Below are 20,590 nucleotides of genomic sequence, written 5' to 3'. Positions count from 1 at the left end.
ATAATTAATTATAAAATGACCTCTTAAAAGAGTAGATCTATTTCTTTAGCATGATTTAATTTCCTGATAGAGATTTTGGATTGCCATCAAAACAGAATTGAATCTGTCAGTGTCTGTGTTGCTGTTGCCATGTCCAGCACTATTTGCCAGCTTTGATGTGACGGGAACTCTTCAGTGGGAGAAGGGGCTGATTGGAGGCCAAGCTTTCCAGCTCAAAACTTCCTTTCCAAGTTCCATGGTAGTGCTGATAACTACTGACTTGTCTATCATTTACTAGAAATTGTAATGAGATCACCTTGACACTCCTGTGAATAGAGCTGTTGGAGTTGTCAGGTGGTTCAGTCCAGCTTCTACTATACTCTCATCAAGATGGAGTTGAAGGAGGCTTGTACTTCTTTGTAATTGCACTGTTTGGGGGCTACAGAATTGATTTAATTCCCATTGCTCTTGTCTTTTAACTTTTTGTGCCATATGTCTGCAGGAAAAATAAGTCATTCAATGGATAAGGTTTTTTATTTGCTTATTTTTTATTTTTTAAATGCAACTTCTGTATATAAGCAAGCTAGAAAACTTTGTTTTGGAAACTTCCTCAATATCTCTAGCTCCTGGTGATTCTGGCTTGAACTATGTTCAGCTCATCCCCTGTTGAGTACTGAACCTTTCAAAATTGCTTGGCAATAGCCAGCTAGCGTGGATTGCCCTGATGCTGGTTATACTGATCTGTAAGAAACTGTGATGTGAGGCTAAACAAATCTTTCTGATTCATGAGTCTTTCTGATGATGGGGTGTGTGTGTGTGAGGAACTGTCTTATTGGAATTGAAATTCTTTGGGAATGTATAAAACAACTGGAAAAGTGTTAGAAGGAATTTTGTTCTATCTGAAGCAACAGGTGCACAGCAAGACAAGCTTTAATGTGAATAGGAACAGCTTTTGAAAATATAAATATTTTTAGTTATTTTAGGCTAACTTGAGCAAAGAAAACTAGTTGGGAGAAAAGAACAAAAGGATGTTTAGAGGCAATCCCATTCCTCATTGTGATTCCCCGAGGAGGGGAGAGTAGAAACAAGTGCCAGGCTCTGTTCCATGGGTACCAATGGCACTGAGCTGCGCTGGGGGAGCTCAGGCTGGTCAGGTGGGGGTATTGCTTTCCCATGAGATGACTTAAAAACTGGAGCTGTCTGCCTGGCGAGGTGGCTGGTGCCCCGTGCCTGCCAGTGTTCAAGGACACTGCCCTTGGTAACTTCTGTTGACCCTGAAGTAGTCAGACAGCTGGACTCGATGACCTTTGAAGGTACCTTCCCACTGGACTGTTCTATTACAAAAGGTTCAAAAGTAAGATGTGAGAATTCAAGGCAAAAACTAATAACATTTTTTAAAAAAATATCTGAGATTCTCTAACAATGCATCTTTGAGAAGAAAATGAATTGAAGTTGATATATGCAACAACATAGTACCAGGTTTGTGGAAAACCCACAATTACTGTTTGATAATGCTAAAACTTAGCCAAGCAGAGACACGTGCCCAGTCCAGAATGAAGGATGGGCAGTGTTCTGATCCTGGGGATAGAATAGAAAATTGTAAATACTTAAAGTAGAGAGGCATTTGTAGCTGAAATTCCAGTCAAGTGTCAGCCTGGCATTTGGAGAAGGAGGAAAAATTGCAGTGTGTAACATGAATTTGCACGGAACAATAAATATGTCCAGATGAAAAGGTGGTGAGCTCAAAAGTATTCCTTTTAGAAGCAGAGGATGAAAGGATACAATCGCAAATAAGCAGGGCATCTATGAAGAAATGTGGCTTCTACTGAATCTAGGGTAAACATATCAGTATGATACCAGGAAAAACAGCATTATCTAAAGAATAAAAGCATATGGGTAAAAATGAGGCTTAGCTGCTATTTTGTCCTTACTGTAGAAATATTTTAAGACGGTGTCTATGCATGAAATAAGAACAGCAGTGAGTGTTTTGCTGTACTGTAGGAGGAATATCCCACATATTACTAGGAGAAGAAAGAGGTTTCAATCATAGGCCACTTTTAATTGGCTTAACCTCCAGTATTTTTCAGTGATATACGGAATTAAAGATATTTTAGCTAGACCCCATTATCCTTAATTTAACAGGATGACAGCAAATGAGTATGGTAGAAAGTAAGACTTATCCTAAGATGAGTGCGTTTAGAATTGATCATAGAGCTACAGTAATTAAACATCAGTGGTCATCCTCTGCTGATTTGTTCAGTGGGAGAAATGAAAACAAGAATATTTGGCTTCCCACATGGTGGTAACTGATGACAGAGATGCTGTACCTTACACATGTCTAAGGAGACAGACATGAAAGACAGAAGAACCCTTCAATATTAGTTAGGATCCCAAGTGCTGCTACTGCTTAGGAAAACAACTTGCATTTTTTCCACATTAGAACCAAGGTTTGGAAACTGCCACATTATCATAAGGCGCTACTCTGTGGCCATATGTCACTTCCATCTTGGACAGCAGTGTGAGGGTACCCCATGTAGAGCATTGTTTAAAACAAATGAGGAAAAAAAACACACAATCATATCTCTAATTGAAACAGTTCCTAAACCTTGCATTTGTCTGGGTTCATGTTATGCTATAGACTCCTCTCACTTCTCGCTTTTGTCATCTGCAAGGTGTTACTTCCTGTGATGTTTCTGGCTGTGCTCGCAGTGATAACTGTGGCACTGCACAAGGGGCAAATGAGCATGTGTTTGTGGGAGAACAGGCACAGAAGGAACATAAATCCATCCACTGAGTCCTGGCATGGTGCTGCCCTCCTTCTCCTTCTGTGTTTTGGTCAGGACATGCTTCTGCTTTTTGCCATCAGCGGCGCATGTGTTTTGTTCCTTCTGTCTCTTCATGTTCATATCGTTACTTCAGTTCCCATGCACCATATTAGATGCTGTTGTGTGGCCCACCTACATGTGAGGACTTTGTTTGCATTTGCACAGTACATTTTAAAGTTATTTCTGTGGATAACAGTTTTCTGTTAGCTCCATCACTTCAGATGCCATACGCATAATACAAATGTTGTGCTGTAAAGGGGTGTTGCAGATCAGAACAGAAAAAGTAATAAAAGTGTTAAGTTCAGAAGTGTTGGCATTAGGATAACCCCTGATACTGAAATGAGAGCTGAGATGACAAAGGAGAATACAAGTGATGTCTGCAATGCAATGAATAAGTACAGAGCCCACTGCAGTACACAGTGGTGAATAATTGGGAGCTATTGTGCTGTATGAAGCTGGGGAGCTTCTAGAACAAAGGGGAGGATTTTCCTGTAGTCTGTCTTCCAAGACTTTGGTACTGATAAAACTGGGGGGAAGAGTTGTACGGATTTTTTTTTTTATTTTTATTTTTTTAATCCCTCTAGCAGCAGTTCAGTAGTTTTAGTGCCATCCTTAGTTTTTGGAAGAGGCTTTACTCCTTACGACTTACTCCTGTGAAGTCCGGGTTAGGATTAGTGTGAGGAGTAACAACGTTTTAATAGTCTAACCCAGTGATTAACTGAGTGAAATCTGCGTTCCAATATCCAGAACTAAAATGGGATGAGATGTGCAGAAGTGAAGGCTGGGAAGCAGTTCAGTATGAGACACTACAGGGTGCAAGGGCTGGGCAGCTAAGGGCTCTGGGGGATGTTGGCAGATAATACAGGAGTATCCATGGAGCACTGACCCAAATTACACCTGATGCTGGTGCATTGCAAACTTCTAGCTTATGAATACATAAGACAAATGCGTAAGCAAAGGGTTAATGCACAGACTGTGTAGTTGTGTACTCTTGGACTGCACAAAAGTCATTAATCTGTATTTACTGTCTAGTCTGACTTTGTCAGGATGCTTTATTCCCATGCTGATCCTGCTTGCTATGTCTTGTGTGCTTTGTGTGAACAACAGACATAAAACCTGAAATGTTTTTTCTGTAGTTCATTTCCTACTATCTGAGGATTAAAGGAGGTATCTCAAAAATGAGAGTAGCAAAAAGACTTTATTTTTTTTTGGCAATTGAGAGCTAAAGCCTTTTAAAAATAATTGCTTTCAGTTTACGTTTAATAGGGATTCTCATTCTGATTTAAACAGTATTCAATATAAGTCCCTTAATTGTAATATTACTAATCCTGCTGAACACAGCCAGGGTATTGCTTGTGAAAGTGTTTTTCCGTGACTGGCAGTATGTTTACAAAGATTTTCTGCTCCTAGATCTATCTCTATTCAACCCTGATACCAATGCCAAACACTATGAAATCCATTTTGTTTCCTTTCTTAATCTTTTGTATGTAAACAACTTAAAGGTATCATCAGTGAGTGTTTTAAAAGCAGAAGAAACAATTACAACCTTCAGACAGATGGGAATGTTTCTGGTTTAGGAAGTGTGTGTTTGTTTAGCAGCAGCCGGTTAAAGCCCCTTGGAATGGCAGGCACAGGCCGCCTGGTGCTGCACCGTGGCTTGCGAGTGGCACAGAAGGCAACGTGTGCTGTGTGGGCTCTCAGAAAATCTCTAGCAGTGATGCCAAATTCAGCCCATTGCCTCAGAGCAAAGGAGTCTGACATCGTGGTTCGGATCTGCCACCTGTGTGCATGTGGAAGATTCTCTGCATGAACACTGGTGTCGAGTGAAGCATGCTGTCTAGGGAGAAGCAACAGGAGCAATGAGGAGCACCAGCACTTGCTGCATGAGATTGTCACCATGCCATGCTCTGGCCACAGCTGATCTAGAGGGGTGTGTTGTTAAGAGGGGACTGTCTCTTCCTGTGTCTGCGTAGTAACACCAGTGTGGTTCTCTCTTCAGAGAGATTACAACCTAGCAGTGAGGCAGGGAAAATTGTCACTGAAAAATTCACAGTACAACAAGCAAAAGAAAATTACTGTAGAAAGTTATTACCTGGGTGTCTTTGCATCCTGGTTGCATTGTGGTTGAGTAAGGCTTATTTTCTAGGGTTTGGGGGAGGAATCTTTATTAAACTCAAGCCCGGTGAGTGCTTTTATGCTGTTTTTGTTCTTTACATACAATTCTAGTTCTGCTGCAGGTAGCACACCATGATTTCACACATCTTAACATGAGCTTGTAGTTCTCACAAGGGAGGTGTGTCCTAGGGTGGGCTGGGGTGGTTGTCTCCATAAGGACCCTTGAATATAGTGATCACAAAGAAAGCTGCCAGAGCAGAGTGAGACAGAGGAGCCAGAGAGCTCTAGAGGAATGGATGGAACTCTGTTCTCATTTTTGAGAACTCATTTTGCTCATTTATTTTTATTTAAACCTATGGTATGAAAAGCCAGTACTCTATGCCTAACAATCTACCCATCCATCCCCCTGAGGATCTGCCTCAGTTAACGGGACTTGAGGCCTGATTTATTCTGCTTATGCAGAAAGGTGGTTCCTTCTTGGAAGCCCTTTATTCTTTTAAAATAAGATGGTTTATACTGGTGTAACTGGGGAGTGGGGAAGTATGGATTAAAGCCCTGCATGGCAGCAGCCAATCTGTGCCTGTTGTCCAGTGGTTGTAGCCTGTCATTTTTGCAGTGCCAAATACATGCTGGAAAATAAGCGTGCATCTCTAATTATATTTGAAATTTGAATCAAATAAGGAGCCTCCAGGTGCAAGCTGAGTGAGGGTGATTCCCTAGCCATCATAACATGTGTTTCAGAGCCAAGAATGAGAGAGGCCAGCAGATGAGAACAGACATCCATAATTTGTCTTGCTTCCACTGTTTTCACAGCCTGACCTCAGAAGCAGCCATGGTGTCTGGCTTTGGGAGGAAAAAATGTAGTTGGTGTTTGCTCATTAAAGGACCCAGTTGCTGTATAGAATTAACAGAGTGCAGAGCCAAGTGGGTATTGAAGCTGACTGCATACAGCTCTGTGCTTTGGATTTTGGAACTATATAATGTTGTACAAATTGTATCAATGGCAGCTTAATTACCCTGTGTTTGTTTGTATATATGCTAGATCACAGTGAGATGTCAGCTGTCTTATGTGGGAGATGAGAACTGAACAAGTCCTGTCTGTGCTCACGCAGCTAAGTTTGCTCTACTTTTGGGACCAAAAACTGTTTGTCATTAGGTTTGCATGTAGCACGGTGATTCTGCATTTTGCAAGGACAGTGTGATGAATATGTTTTGGCTAGAGAATGTGGAAGTTTAAAGTATGGCATGAAAAGCATATCAGACTTGATTACCTTTCTGATAGAATTGAAAATTTGGTGAATGAAAGGAATGGAGTAAATGTCATATATTTGGGTTTTAGTAAAACATTTGATGCTGTTTCATAAAATCTTACTCAAAAAATTGATTCAAATTGACTGTGATGGAGATGCTGCCATATGATCTAAGAGTTGGCAGAGCAATGGTAAATAAAGAATAATGCTAAGTGGGTATGGCTGTAGCTCTGGGAAATGTCTAAACAGGGAATAATGCTATATATGTTATGATGTTTAATAACATAGAAAATGAAGAATATAAACTGAAATATGTGGAGGTAGCGATCCATGATAGCTCCAATACAGAGGAAAATAGTTAAATAACACAAAGGAGTATTGAAAATTATTAGAAATGTGGATAAAAAATAGGATCAGAAGATGGATGTTGAAAAACATAATCTGAATCCTGGCTGGAGGGAACGATAATAAATAACAGAGAATTCGGATGCTTATAGTGAAACTTAGGAAATAGATTTTTTTCCTCTTCTAATTAACTCAGATTAATTGAAAATTGAAAAAGGCTTGCTTTGGGGCTTTTGTGATAGATTCACAAAAAAAAAAAAAAAGAAAAAAGAAAATCTCAAAATCAGACATCCTCTTAACCCCCAAACAAAAACAAACCCCAAGACAAGAAATCCCACAAACCTGTCTTCTCATTCCCTCTACCAATAATTATCCCCCCTCGGACCTCCCTTTGGTACCCCAGGGATCTGCTCACTGGGGCAGATGAGCAGGTTTTTTGCTGTCCCAGCCCCATGGCACCAGGAGCTCAAGCAGTGCAGAGAAGTTTCAAACAGCACTTAGTAGGCTGTACAGTCGTGAGGAATAAAAGCACGAAGACTGCTGTTTCCATGGATTATTTTTTTTGTTATATCATGGTTGAACAGCATTGATAAATATAGTCAGTAACAAAAAGAATTAATAAAACAAAAAGGCAAAAACCTCCATCCTTGCCTTTAACATACAAATGAGTTCTTAATTTTTCTCTCTGAATAAATGCATCCTAGGATTAATGTTTCTTCTGTAATAGATGTTTTGACAAATATGAATGAAATGCAGTACGTTAAATCTTCCCCTGGCAGTGTGCATGTAATCAAATCAAAAGAAATGGCAAGGTCACTGTGTATTAATTCTCTTTATAATTTCTGAAGTTGACCTTTTCCTGTGCTGCATCCTAATTAGTGTATGCAGACCTGCAGAGCTGTGACTATCCATTCTGGGAACGTGCAACTTTTTTTCTCAGGTTTTGGATTTCTTTGGTCATCTGATAGACGAGACTTGCTATTCACATTAATTATGGACAAAATGAGTTTGGCATTTCTCTCACATAGTTTTTCTCTGACTGATGGATGCTGGTATTATTGAAAGACAAAGCTAATTGGTATTTGGAGTTCAGATGTGCATAGATCCTGATGAACAGTGGGAAAATACTGACTTCAGTAATTGAGATGGTTTCCTGTACATTACACCCTGCTTGGCATTCTTAATCTGGGAGAGTACAGACAGCCCACAGCTTCATTGAACATGAATAATTGTAATACAGCAGCAAAGAAGGGAGGGAATCATTGAGAAAAATAATAACCAATTGGTTAGAAATGGGTGGGTTGTCTATGGTCTTATTTTCTGTGCTCACCTAAATGGAGCTGTGTCTGATGTCAGGGTGACTACGTGTGTGCCTGGTAATAAGTTCTGCTTAGCTTGGCATGGATGATAAGATAAAAGGAGTAAACAGGATCTGATAACAGAAATTTACTAACTTTAACCTTTACTAAGAAGTAGTTAACTTATATGTTTCCTATTACTGGCTGTTCTATATTATATCTGGAACTTCATCTACAGAGAAGCTAAATCCCATGGGAAATTTCTACAGATATACAAACTCAAGTTTGGGAGCTCAGGATGATAGTTAGCTGTACCTTACTGATGTTGCAAAAAAAAATTTCTGTTCAGCATTTGTATTAAGTGATGTGAGCTCATGTTTCTAGGAAACTAGGTTGTGTATCATACTAGCACGACGAGAGTGTTTTTAAGGAGTTGTAATTTAGTAAACAATATGGGTCATTATCTTCTATGACTTCTAAATATAAGCTCCTAGAGATTCACAGCAGCTATGAGAGAAGTGATTCTATGATTCTATGATAAGTGCATTGAGAATCAGTACTAGTCCCAGGGTGTTACTGTAAATCGCCTTGAAATACAACATGCTGCTCGGTTGTGTGGGCTTCATAAAGGATGTGGGCAAGTCTCAGTGTTCAATCAAAAACTACAAGGATAACTTTGACATCTGTTTCTCTTTTTCTAAGAAACTAAAAAGACTCACTTGATTCAGGAAAAAAAAGTTTATCATAGTTTTTCTGTAATGATGTTAAGAAAATATTTCTAGTAGCGAAGAGCTCTTGTAGGAAAAAACCTCCACAAAATGGAAACTGAAATTAGGAAAAAAATGAGACTAAAACAGAAGAGACTTTCTGAAACAGAGAAAGGGACAAAACATTGGATCTGTGCAATTGAGCACAGGGTGAATCCTAGAAACCTAAACTTTATGCAAGAGACATTTGGTAACATTTCATAGCAATGTGATGTAGCAAATAAACAAGGTGACTATAATTATATACTTCTAACCTTAAGAATATTAATATTTAAACTTATTGTACTCTTTTTCCAAAAAGTGAAATGAAGGCATGAGGTTTTTACAGAAGGAATAATTGTTGTTTTTAAATATCTTTCTATTAGATTTTACCAAGTGGTCATTGACAGCTTATGTGCAAAGGATTGTAAACCTTACGTAGGTTATTGTGGAGTATCTAAGTGTTACTGAGTTCCAGATGCCTATTGCAAAGGCCAGAAGAGAATAAACATTGAATTTCTGCTTAGAAAAGAGTTGGGCAGAACACAGCTGTGCTATCACTGTGCTATCACTGCAGGAGGCAAGAACATGATTGTGCTGCATTTGCACTGATAAAAGCCCACCTGGTCCTTGGTGCTGTGTGGTGGGCCTGGGTAGCTACTGCTGCCCTCCAAAATCCTCCAGCACCACTGCAAGCTGTGGTGAGATAAGGGCTGGTCACCAGAAATCCTTGACAGTTGTTTCCAGACATTTATGTAAAATCTCATTTTAGAACTGTAGATCACCTCCTGTCTGAATATTAGCTGCTTTGTATGGTGTCTCTGATTGCACTCCTAAAGCCACAAGTTTCTGAAAGTTTGAGTTCTGGAATTGTTGCCCTAAATTTATATTTACATAGGTATGCATTTGTGGGTTTTTCTGCTTTTGCTTTGATAATTAGGTGCTTTCTGCTCTGTTATGGACAGTGGAGGAACTACCCCCCTAAAAAAGAAAAAAAAAAAATACAGAAAGCCTTTTATCTTAAATATTTTAAAGCAGTAATTTTAAATATTTAATACTGTTATTAAACCACTTATGATGTGTAATAATAAAGCCTATTCAAAAATACATACTTAATCTTGTTCATACAGCTCTTAATCCAAATATTGCAGCCTTTTTTGATGCTAAAATACAAGATTCTCTAAGCTAAATAAACTAAATCTGATTTTCAGAGTAGTTCTTGTAATTCCTATCTACCTTGTTTTTCTCCTGATTACTGGAGGCTGAACAGTACATCCATCTTACAGTTGTAGCTGCTATTTCCCTATCATTTCCCTAAACTAGATAAACTTACAGCCATAATTTTCAGTTGACTGTCCACAGCATTTTGGGGGCCTCTGGGTGACTCTGAGCCTTTCAGGAAAGGCAGATACAAGGACAAAATTGATGTTTGCTATGCGACAGCATGAGGAATTTCCAATGTCCTAGCCCTATACTGGAATGTGTTACCATGATGAAGACTTTAAAAATGAATGATTTTTATGAATAAGCCTTATAATGTTGATGTGAAACAGATGGCTACAAGTGTCCAAAGACACACACTATTAGTTAAAAATGTAGCTGTGTCAGTTTTCTTTTAACGATGCATCACACAGCTACAGATGAGTTTATTTCACAGCATCTGGTACCTGCATAAACCCCATGCCCTTGGGACATCACCTAGACAGCCTTTGTCCTTCACTGGGTGGGAGTTGTTGTTTGTCTCTCTCACTCCAGCTCTTCCACATAGTGCTGCTTATACAGCTGTCTGCAACCCTGTAAGCTGTATGTGCAGCATGTGTCCGCTATGAGCAACATAATTATACAACCTTAATAAACGTTCAGCCTGTTGATGTCTTTAACAAATGAAGCTCCTGAAAGACAAAGCATGTGCTCCTTTTGTTTGCCATCTTTTAATTTTGAAGTAGTGCCAAGCTAAGTAGAGGACATTATTGGTGATTCTGATATGAATCTAGCTGACCCTGATGGGTAATACAAGTTGAACCAAGTGCTCTCCAGATGCTATTTCAATAAGGAAAAACACACAAATACCACGTTGCACAGAGACATAATTTGGCCTTCCTGAATTTTGAATATGGAGCAACTCAGGTTGACATAAACAAATGAAGTGTTTCAAAAAGTACAGTATTTTAAGCTCCTGGAAAGAAGGGCAACGCACAGTTAGGATTAGAAGACTGGTTGGAGATGATAGAAAGTATCTGCTAGGCCTCCAGTTTGGTTTGCTAGAGTATGAATTATTTTTTTTTTTTTACTGCTTGGGAAGTGCACAGGATGCACAAAACAGATGTAGGGAGGTGCAAGAAATTAACGCTATGGAGCAAGTCTGAAATCTTATGTCCTTGAACCTAAAACATTTTTCCATTAGCTGTTTACAGCATAGGACATTTTTTCTGATAGTATCAATTTAAGGATTAATTTAACTTCCTGGCATTTTCTGAATTAGAGAGTATATAGTGGCCATTAAATAGGGATGCTTCAACAGATAAACAGAAGCTGAAGACAACAAGATTACGTATAGCCTATTCTTTAGATCCTGCTAGGGTTGTACATCTTTCTAATGTTTAGAACAGGTTCTGTAGTTCTTTCCCACTGCAGTGGTATTTTTCATTCATTTCAAATAACACAAAATGTCCCACTTGATTCTTTTCTCTTCTTTAAATTATCTGTGAAGAACAGGGGATTTATGCTGTAAGTACAGATTATAAAATATGTTAAAGAAACATTTTTCTGAGATAGACCAAGAAAGCTTACTGTAGTCCTAACGTCTATGGCTTGTAAAATGAGTATTACTTTTGTCAGCGTGCAGTTCTCTTTGAGCTCTCAAGTTCATTACTTCCCGTTTGCAGCTATGCCGTTGCTTTCCACTGTTTGCCCCAGCATCGCTGAGCGCCTTGTTGGAGCAAGTCAGTGATGGAGAGGAGAGCTAATGTAAAGAGAAATCACTCTCTATTTGTGCAAATAATTTGCAGTGGCAAGTTTGTAAAATTGAATAAAGAAGCAAAACAGGATGAAAGATGCTCTGAGATGGAATCACCGACTGGAAAACAAAAAAGTTATTGCAGCAGATGAGCAGGTCAGTACAAAGGAACTGGTGATGTAGCAGTGCTCAATTGGGTGCAAATGAAAAAGCACCTAGACAATCAGAAAACACAAATAGAAAAACCCGGCAAGGAAATAACTTCTGGTGCTTCATAATATGCTGTTTGATTTCACTGAGGTAAAGATGTTCACCATGTTTTCTGAAGAAGATGAATTTAAATGTAGCTCAGATCTTTATTTTTTATTTTTGTCTAAAGGAACACACTTGTGTGTGTTTGTAGTTATTAGGGTTTAAAAGAATTTCATGGTCTTGCATTTCTCCAGAATATATTATATCTTCCTGTGTTCCTGAGAAATATATTCATGTCTGCTCTTTCTGGTGTAAGCATCAAGTGTTTGTTACCAGGCATAGTTGTGCCCATTGTCACGTGTCAGTAGTGTCCTCCTGGGTTTTGAGGTATTTAATAAAGATGTACGTGAAGGAAACAGAAAAGTATTCCTGAAGCATGGATGCAGAAGTGTCTTGTCAGAGCTTGGGTGTGCTATTCCCACGCCCTGTGCAGGCCAAGAGAACATCTGTGTGATAACCTTCACACAGCTTTTTCTTAAGATACCCTGGAAGTGCCTGAAGCTCAAATTCTTGTGCTATGTGTGGAGGCATCTAGTGATTTTTAACATACTCTGGATAAGGCTGGAAATTAGCCTTGTAATACCCCCACACAGTAGCCTTCATATAGATGACAGCACATTATTTCTCTCTTTGAGCTCAGATGCAGTTTCTGTTTGAGCTGAGCTCAGTGTGAGATGCCTGGCTCTGCAAATGAGAACCCACAACAAGCTCTATGCAGTAGGAAGGGCGTTTGATGGTGACTCGCCTATTAGCTGGTGAGGACATACCTCTGTTATGTTTGATGATGGCTTTTTGAATGCTAGCCAATCTGCAAATGCCTGTCCTCCTGATTTGGGGCTGTTAAAAACAGAAAGGAGTTCCCTATGTGTGCTTTTATGGATAATCATCATTTGGGGGATTGGACGTAGGGATGGGTAGATGCATGCAGTTCAGTTGCTATTTTGATCTGGAATGACAGATTGTGCTTTTCTGGGCGTTTTATTTTCATAGCATTGCAAGGCTGTCAAGAAACATTTCCTGCTGCAATATACTGTGTATGTGTTCCTGCACAGAATACATATGCATTCATGTACATGGTAATAAATTCCAGAACTGCTATTACTGCTCAGGAGAGAGAGCAGGGATCTGTTGTGGGCATTTCTCTGGAAACACCAGTTGAATGCTTAGTGGCAGTAAGAAATAGCAAATAAATTTTAGGGATTGTAAGGAAAGGGAATGGAGAACAAAATAGAAAACCTAATTTTTCAAGTGTACATCTGCATTTCAAATTCTGTATGCAGATTTGGTGACCCTGTCTTGCAAAGGTCACAGTAAAACTGATAAAATCTCAGCGAAGGACAAGAAGAATGGTTAAAGGTGTGGAGCATCCTGTAAGGGAGCAGAAACACAATAGATTAGGACTGCTGCATCAAAAGATATGATAATGGTATATAAAATCATGGATGGAGCAGAAATATGAATAGGGAATGAGTTACCTGTTTTTGTAGCATGGGGACTAAGGTGTCCAATAGAAGCAGGACAGGATTTACAATGAGCAAAAGTAGTTTTCCATGGAAAGCACTTTAAAATTGCAGAGTTCGTTACCACAAAATCCACTTTGGAAAAGATGATCCACATTACTACAGACTTAAAGTAAGAAATATTAAGGACTTAAAATTCACTAATTGTTATGAAAAATTTCTTTAGTAGGCTACTAAATAAGATGCCTCAGAAGCCAGTTGTAACTCAGATTAATTGCATAAAACCACTGGAACCTCTGAGTGTACAGACAGGAGGATCACAAGATGTATGCTCTGCTTCAGAGAGCCTATCTTTAAGTGCCAGCTGCTGCTCACTGTTTATTTAAAAAGAAAATGGGCTGGGAGGACATCAGTACTGGTCTAGGTAACTCCTCAATCCCTTTCAGCAGAGTCTTTTCCATGTTCCAAGTGGGGCTTTTTTGTGGTGCTCAGCTTTGTCTTCAGTTGTCATAAGATCTAAGAGTAGCTATTATTTATTTTCCTTTTTGGTAATTCCATATCTTAGCTGCAGGAAGTTGTTCACCTTTCTGTGTATGTATTTTTATTTAGTATGAATTTCTAGGTTTAAAAAAGGCTGTAAAAGTTGCACCATTTAGATGTCACTTTCTAAACTGCTACCATCCAATATGTGTTGTGTTTTTTTTTTTTTTTTTTTTTTTTTTTTTTTTTTTTTTTTGCAAATCCTTGGTGTAGAGTTTCAGGCTAAGAGAACAGAAGGCTTCCTTTGATATGATTTAACTGTTCTGGTACCAACGCTGAGAAACAGTTTTCAAAGTGATGGCAGGGCACCTAATAAACAGCAAAGCAACCCTCAGCTTTGGGGAGGTGAGGGGGAGGGACAAAACATTGCCAGGTAGTCTGTTTTCTGCTTTATGGTATAAGTAAAGCAATGTATATGAGATATAGTTGCTGTGACTGGCATATTAGGTCAGATTCCTCATTTCTCTGTTATAGCCAGATATTTTATACATATCTAATATCTATTGGTAGACAAGTGTTGCTCCTGTTTCAAATAAGCATCTCAGGATAGTGTTTTTTTTCTGGTTTTAATCTAAATTGAAAATAAAATTGAATTGAATTTTTTGTATATAGGTAAAATTTTGAAGGTCGAATGGGGGATGAATGTTATCCTGCAGCTAGGTGTAATTCTAATTTTTTTTTCTCAAATGCTGCGTAAAATTCTACAACCTGTATTTTCATCCAGCTTCAAGAGCACGTAATGAGAAGAAAGTACTTTACACTCAGGTATCTAACACCATCTGAGCTAGTTCAAAATATTAAGCCATAAAGAATGCGTACTTTCCATTAGCTCTTCCTTCTTTTGCTGATGTGTTTAAACCCAGGACTTGATCCATTTTGCTGAAGACAAATTTTAAACTATGCTGAAATAGTCATGGGAAGCTGAGGGAGGAAGAGAGGCAGCGAATAATTTTTGGGGAACGAGAGCTTGGTTTTATCTTTTTTTTTTTTTAAGAGTTGATAAATTCAGATCATCTGAATTTATCTGTGTAGCAGATAAAATATTTGAAATATTCGGTGTCTTCTTCCTAAGTCAAACACCATAATTTTCAGTGATTTTTGGAGCCTTTGAAATTCAGGTTTAGTGTTCTGAATTTTTGAAGTAAGGGGTCTTACTGATCACAAGAATCTATAGCAGTAGTCAGCAACACGGTGGGTTTGTTGTGTTTTGTTGTTTTTTGGTTTTTTTTTTTTTGGCATCCTCACAACAAACTAAATGTAATACAAGCTGTAGCTCACTGAAGAATACAATTCCTATTTTCCAAGGGTGTCTTGAGAGTTGTCTGTTCTGAACAAAGATAGAAAAACGTGTGGATTTTTGTAGCTGGATTATGACTGAGTGCACAGGCCGCAAATAGTGAATTACTAATATTCACAGGACAGAATTATGCAAGTCAGTTGACTTGGAAATACATATACACACGTGTATTTTCAAGTATGTAGTATAAAAATATTATGAATATAATGCAAACAGAACAGTGCTTTGTGAGGGGGTAAGTGAATACTTTTGTGCAAGCTATAATTGGTATATCAAACAGCAAAATCAAAAGCACAAACTCCGAGGTGCTTCCTTCAAAGGTAGGAACCTGATGCTGTGGCAAGGCTTAGTTTTCACTATTTGCAGGTTGTTTTATCTGGTGGTGTATGTAAACCCAGTGGTTTTATTTCATACGGATACTTAGGCGGTAAAATAAGAACTCAGAAAAATAAGGACTGTGGTTCTGCTCTTTGGATCAGAAAAACAAGTTTGGTTTTTGTTTTCATTCTCTTCAAAGTTAATTCGTAAAAGTATGATTTAAGTAGTTAATGCTCTTCATTAATGTGTTGGGATAAAATATTGAGGTCTGTGACATGCATATATTGCCTTATGCTTTCCTGAACCACGACAAATACTTCAAATAATAAAAAAAAAAAAATCAGTACTATCATGATCCAACTGAAATATAAAACTTCCTCTGAAACCAGTAGCAGCACTGTAAAAATTCATTATGGTTTAATAAATCACTCACCATTTAAAAAGGTTATCTGCACGTCCTGAACTCTTGTTTCCATTTAAAGCCTCTTATGAGGGTATAAGAAATGAGTCACAAGGCTTCTGATTGCAGCACTAAGCAGTGCATGGTATGCTCTTGCTTCAGTCATGGGAAAGGGCCTTCATTTACAGTTTTAGGTGTTAAATCCTGATGTGGCATACATAAAGGTGGAGACATACTGCCGGGGGAAGTTGCATCTCCTTGTTTCTCAGGTGAATAATGGGGTTGAAAATCCTGTTGAAAGGTTCTGTACAGGGTTTTGTATGGAATTATGAAACATTCCTAGGGCATTTTTAACCCATGAGTTCCATAGCCCGGGAAATGGCAAACTTGATTCAGTTCAATACTGCTTTTTTTTTTTTTTTTTTTTGTGTATGTGTGTGTGATATCATTTTTCTAGGAAATGAGACAGGCTTGTAGGATGAATTCTGTGGCTCTGGTGAATCTTGAATTCCATCACATTTGTCTATAAAGGGAAGACCTTATGCAGGCATAACTACTGCATTGACTCTGCATCAGAAACACATGAGACTTAACCAGAACATCAGACCTCCTGCTCTGCCTCACAGTCATGAAATATGTGCTGCTTATGAGCTTGCCTGCGTTGCTTAGTGTGGTGTAGTACAGGAAGACCCAAGTGACTTCAGAATGACCTAGCTTACATTCCAGGAGCTGATGCAGCTGTAAGCTGCTCTGTATGGATGAAATGTGAAGTCCATAGACAGGTATACATTTGTTCTGCTTTTTCCCCTCTTTCTAGAGGTAGCAAGAATTGGTGCTACTAAATGTTTAAAGATGCAGAATTAGCTTTATAACCATCTCACTATTCTTTTGTTGGTTACCTTTTCAAGGAACTGCTATGAGATATCTTGCTGTAATACTGAGAATGAAATTGCATTAAAGCAAGAGTGCTGTGGTGCCTCTTAAATCTTACTAGAGAGCTTGAGCTTGTGGCTTTTATTGAAATCACAATATAATTTTCCAATGCAATACCCGATTAAACACATGGCTTTACAAAACAATGTGAACTTCACCTGGAGAAACATTGGCTCTAAGGTACAGATAGTTTTCAGTCTTCCTACAGTGCTACTGTAGGTAAATGGGAAGAAACCATTCTCTGTTAAATTCTCTCAGAAGCCAGGAGCAAAATCTAAGCAGTCCTGGAGAAAGGGGGAATGGAGGTGAGCAGAGGTTGTAATTAGGGAGCTGTCTGCAAAGGTATGCAAAGCATGGAATGATCAGCACAGCAAAAACCTAATGCTGAGATGCCCAGAAGTTCTGTACTATAAACAGTGTTTAATAGTCTCATCTCTAATCTGGAATAGGGAAATGCAATTAAGTGGCAAAAACTTATGGGTGACACCAATTTAGTGACTCCAAGCAAAAGCAGGTGGGTGGGTAGCATAATGGCAGGTGAAATGCAGTGCTGAGACTTCCAAAGCTGTGCCCATGGAGAAATAATGAGTTACACAACTGTATTGCGGTTTATGAAAAACAGCCCAAGTGTCACTGCAGAAAGGTCAATGCAAACTCATTCAGACTCTCATGTTTTTCCTCGTTCCTTTCTCATGACCGTATTTTGTGAATATATACATGAAACAGACTTCTGTGTTCAGACAGAAGTAAATGCTGATTAATCTTGTGAATAAGAGCAGAATCTCGGAACTGTTGTGTGAAAAAGGATTTATAATCAGAGAAGGAATAATGGTGACTGAGAAAGCAGTTGAGATCTTGTCACTGCAACTTCACAGGATGCAGAGTCAAGACTTAAAACCAGGAAGAATTTATATTTTTTAAATTCCCCAAATTAACATGTTGATGCTCAGGAGCTTAGTAGGACTTTTATTTTTTGTATTTTTTTTTAAGGATGAGTCTCCTGTACAGATAACTAGAAAATCCACAACTGTATTTGATAGGATAAAGACATTATAAATAATTTAAATACTTATGCTTCAGCACAAAAACCATGGCAATATATCTAAGAACATTCTCTTAAGGGAATATGGTTTTTGTATATGCTAGAGTAAGGTTTCATAAGCTTTATGGAGACTCATGTGGTATTGGTGACTGATATGGAAAAGAAACTGACCTATACAAACCTATCCAGTGTTATATTCAACATATTTACCTTCAGTGAAGGTGTTGCTTACACAGGGTGCCGAATCAAATGCTGACAGAGGAACAATCAAAATAACAGAAGTTGCCAAAAGCTCCTCAAGTTTTGCACCAAAAGAAACTGTATTCTTAAGCTGTTGTTCAGTATAACAGTGACTGACTGCAAAAATGCATCATATTTTAAAATAGATTTGATCCTGGACTGCAGAAGAAATACAAGGACATTTATTTACATGAAAAACAGTTTATAGGAATTCAGATTTCTGGTCACTTGCTTTTTATAGTATCTGCACTGTTCTGCTTTCAGTATCCCAAAATAATATTACATGTGATTCTGTTGTGCAGGGCCTGAAATGTCATGACAAGTACAGATTTCTCTTCATGCTATATTAACCATTTGAACAGAACATTATTGCGCATTTCATGCAAGTACTCCAGGAAAATACAAAGAAAAGAAAGAAACAGGAATGACTACTCATATGAAATTAGGCGTTGCTAATGTTAGCCTGCATAAATTATCTGTGTGACTCCTTTATTTTTCCCTTAAAAAAAAAAATAAAAAAAAATATATATAAATATATATTATTTTCAATTTTATTTTATTTTTATTTTATTCCTGTTTCCAGAAATAGTTTCTTAGTTAAATCCAATTGACCCTGGAGGTAACAAAAGTTTTGTCTGTCCTGATTTGCGTAACTGGCTTAAAGTGTTGTGCTTATTGTGGCATTTACTGCACACTGAACAAACATTGGCATTCTTGGTGAAGTAGAAAGCCTGTCATTTTTGGGTACTGTTTCTGAACTACAGAGACTGGGAACTGTTTGACAGATTCACTCACCATTTTAGCTGGCACATACCCAAAGCATAGAAGGAGGCCAAGCAATGCTTTATGCTGGAGGCTTTGTGTAACTTGCCCTTGAGATCTCAGGCTCTTCATAGCGAAGAACTGAAGCAAGTGGTTGCCAGCTGATGCTCACCCCAAACTGAGTTTATAGAAGCTGTTCAGTTGCCAACATTTCTTTAGCTTGCAGACCCTTGAGAAAAGTGACTGTGTGTTCAAGTAGTGCACAGACTGCATGAAGCATTGGATGTGGGGACTGTTATTTATCTGAGAGACCCACAGGATCTCCAGGCTACCCTGAGGCTCAGGAGTGATGCCCAGTGTGGTTGGTAACCTGAGGGCTCAACCTGAGTTCTGCTCAGGTCACGAAGGAATGGAAAAGCTCAGTGGTGATTGGAGAAGGGACCAAAGTCTTCTGGCCTAGTCAACTCATCTAGCGATTGTTGCGAGTGTTGTTGGAGCCTGTGATGACCCCTGACTGATGCTCTGAGCATCTGCATCCCTGTCCAAGACACCCCCAGAGATGCAGTCAACCTGAACATCAGCCCCCAAGGAATACAAAAAGTTGTGTGAGATGTGTGCCTCTTCTGGGATTTACGGTAGAGTTGAGTCTACTTTATGGGTATGCTAAAACCTGGTACATAAGGCATTTACCTCTTTATTGCATCAACAGATGCTAAATGCATATGTTAGAAAACAAGTCTGCACTTGTGAGATGAAGTGTTGCCCAAGTACATGTAAGAGAAAGAAGAAGCTTGTAGGTGAGTTTTAGAGAGGCATTTGGCAATACTGATTTGCTTAGGGAAGACAGAAGTGGAGTTTCTGGGAGTTTTAGGTTAGATGTTAGGAAGAGCTTCTTTACTGAAAGGTTTGTTAGGCACTGGAACAGGCTGCCCAGGGAGGTGGTGGAGTCACCATCCCTGGAAGTCTTTAAAAGACGTTTAGATGTAGAGCTTAGGGATATGGTTTAGTGGGGACTGTTAGTGTTAGGTTAGAGGTTGGACTCGATGATCTTGAGGTCTCTTCCAACCTAGAAATTCTGTGATTCTGTGAAGTGCATTGTGGATGGATCCATGCACAGGCATCACTGCAAATCAACATCACATTTGCGTGAACTCCTTTTCTTGAGGGCTTCTAGCAGAACATAAGCCACCAAAGCACTGGTACCCTTCTGTGTTTTGTCTTCTTGTTTGTTTGTGCTGCTCAGCGATGATCCACAGGAAAGGACTGCTGTCAGCTGAGAATGGAAGTACTAGCTAGCATGGTATAGGTCAGCCAAACCCCTCTAGTTTTAAGATTCAGAAATAAATTTAGCCTTTTTTTTCTTTTTTTTTTTTTTTTTTGTGGAAGTATTTAGGTTTCAAGGTTAGATTCAAAATAAATTTAGATGTTGTTTTAAAAGCTTGATATGGTTTTCATATGAAACTCCCCATGGGTGATCTTTGTTTTGCAGAGCTTTATATTTAAACACCTTCAGCAAGGGTCAGCAGGCAAGAAAGTGCCATTTCAAAACGATTATTCTCTTGGGATTGTGTCTGCTTTCCAGTGCACTAATGCCTCTTGGGGTTGCTCGCTTATCTCCGTGGGGCTCTGCGTGCTCTTGTGATGCCTGCAGCTGCCAGGAGGCTGCATTGGATGGCTGGCTTCTGGGGCTTGGTGTAATCCAGTTGCTTGGTCTCTGAACACTTTGTCCTGAATATTAAAAAGGGGTTATCCACACAGCATGGAAGTTTTCTTCTAATTAACACAGAGACAAAGCTAGCTGGGAGTGTTGATAGAAAACACCACTGTTCTTT

The 20,590-nt window shown here is 38.8% G+C and overlaps 1 protein-coding gene and 1 long non-coding RNA gene across 14 annotated transcripts in view; one reads left to right on the top strand and one right to left on the bottom strand.

Moving 5' to 3' along the window:
- Window positions 1-20,590, top strand: part of GRID1 (glutamate ionotropic receptor delta type subunit 1) — a 583,553-nt gene that overhangs the window by 240,508 nt on the left and 322,455 nt on the right. The gene's annotated exons all lie outside the window — the stretch shown is intronic.
- Window positions 1-20,590, bottom strand: part of LOC137859373 (uncharacterized) — a 143,844-nt gene that overhangs the window by 122,306 nt on the left and 948 nt on the right. The window lies entirely within an intron of this gene.

This window comes from Anas acuta, chromosome 7, assembly GCF_963932015.1.
Source record: "Anas acuta chromosome 7, bAnaAcu1.1, whole genome shotgun sequence".
Taxonomy (NCBI): domain Eukaryota; kingdom Metazoa; phylum Chordata; class Aves; order Anseriformes; family Anatidae; genus Anas; species Anas acuta.
The sequence above is the reverse complement of the archived record's forward strand: the minus strand, read 5'-3'. Positions and strand labels throughout refer to the sequence as shown.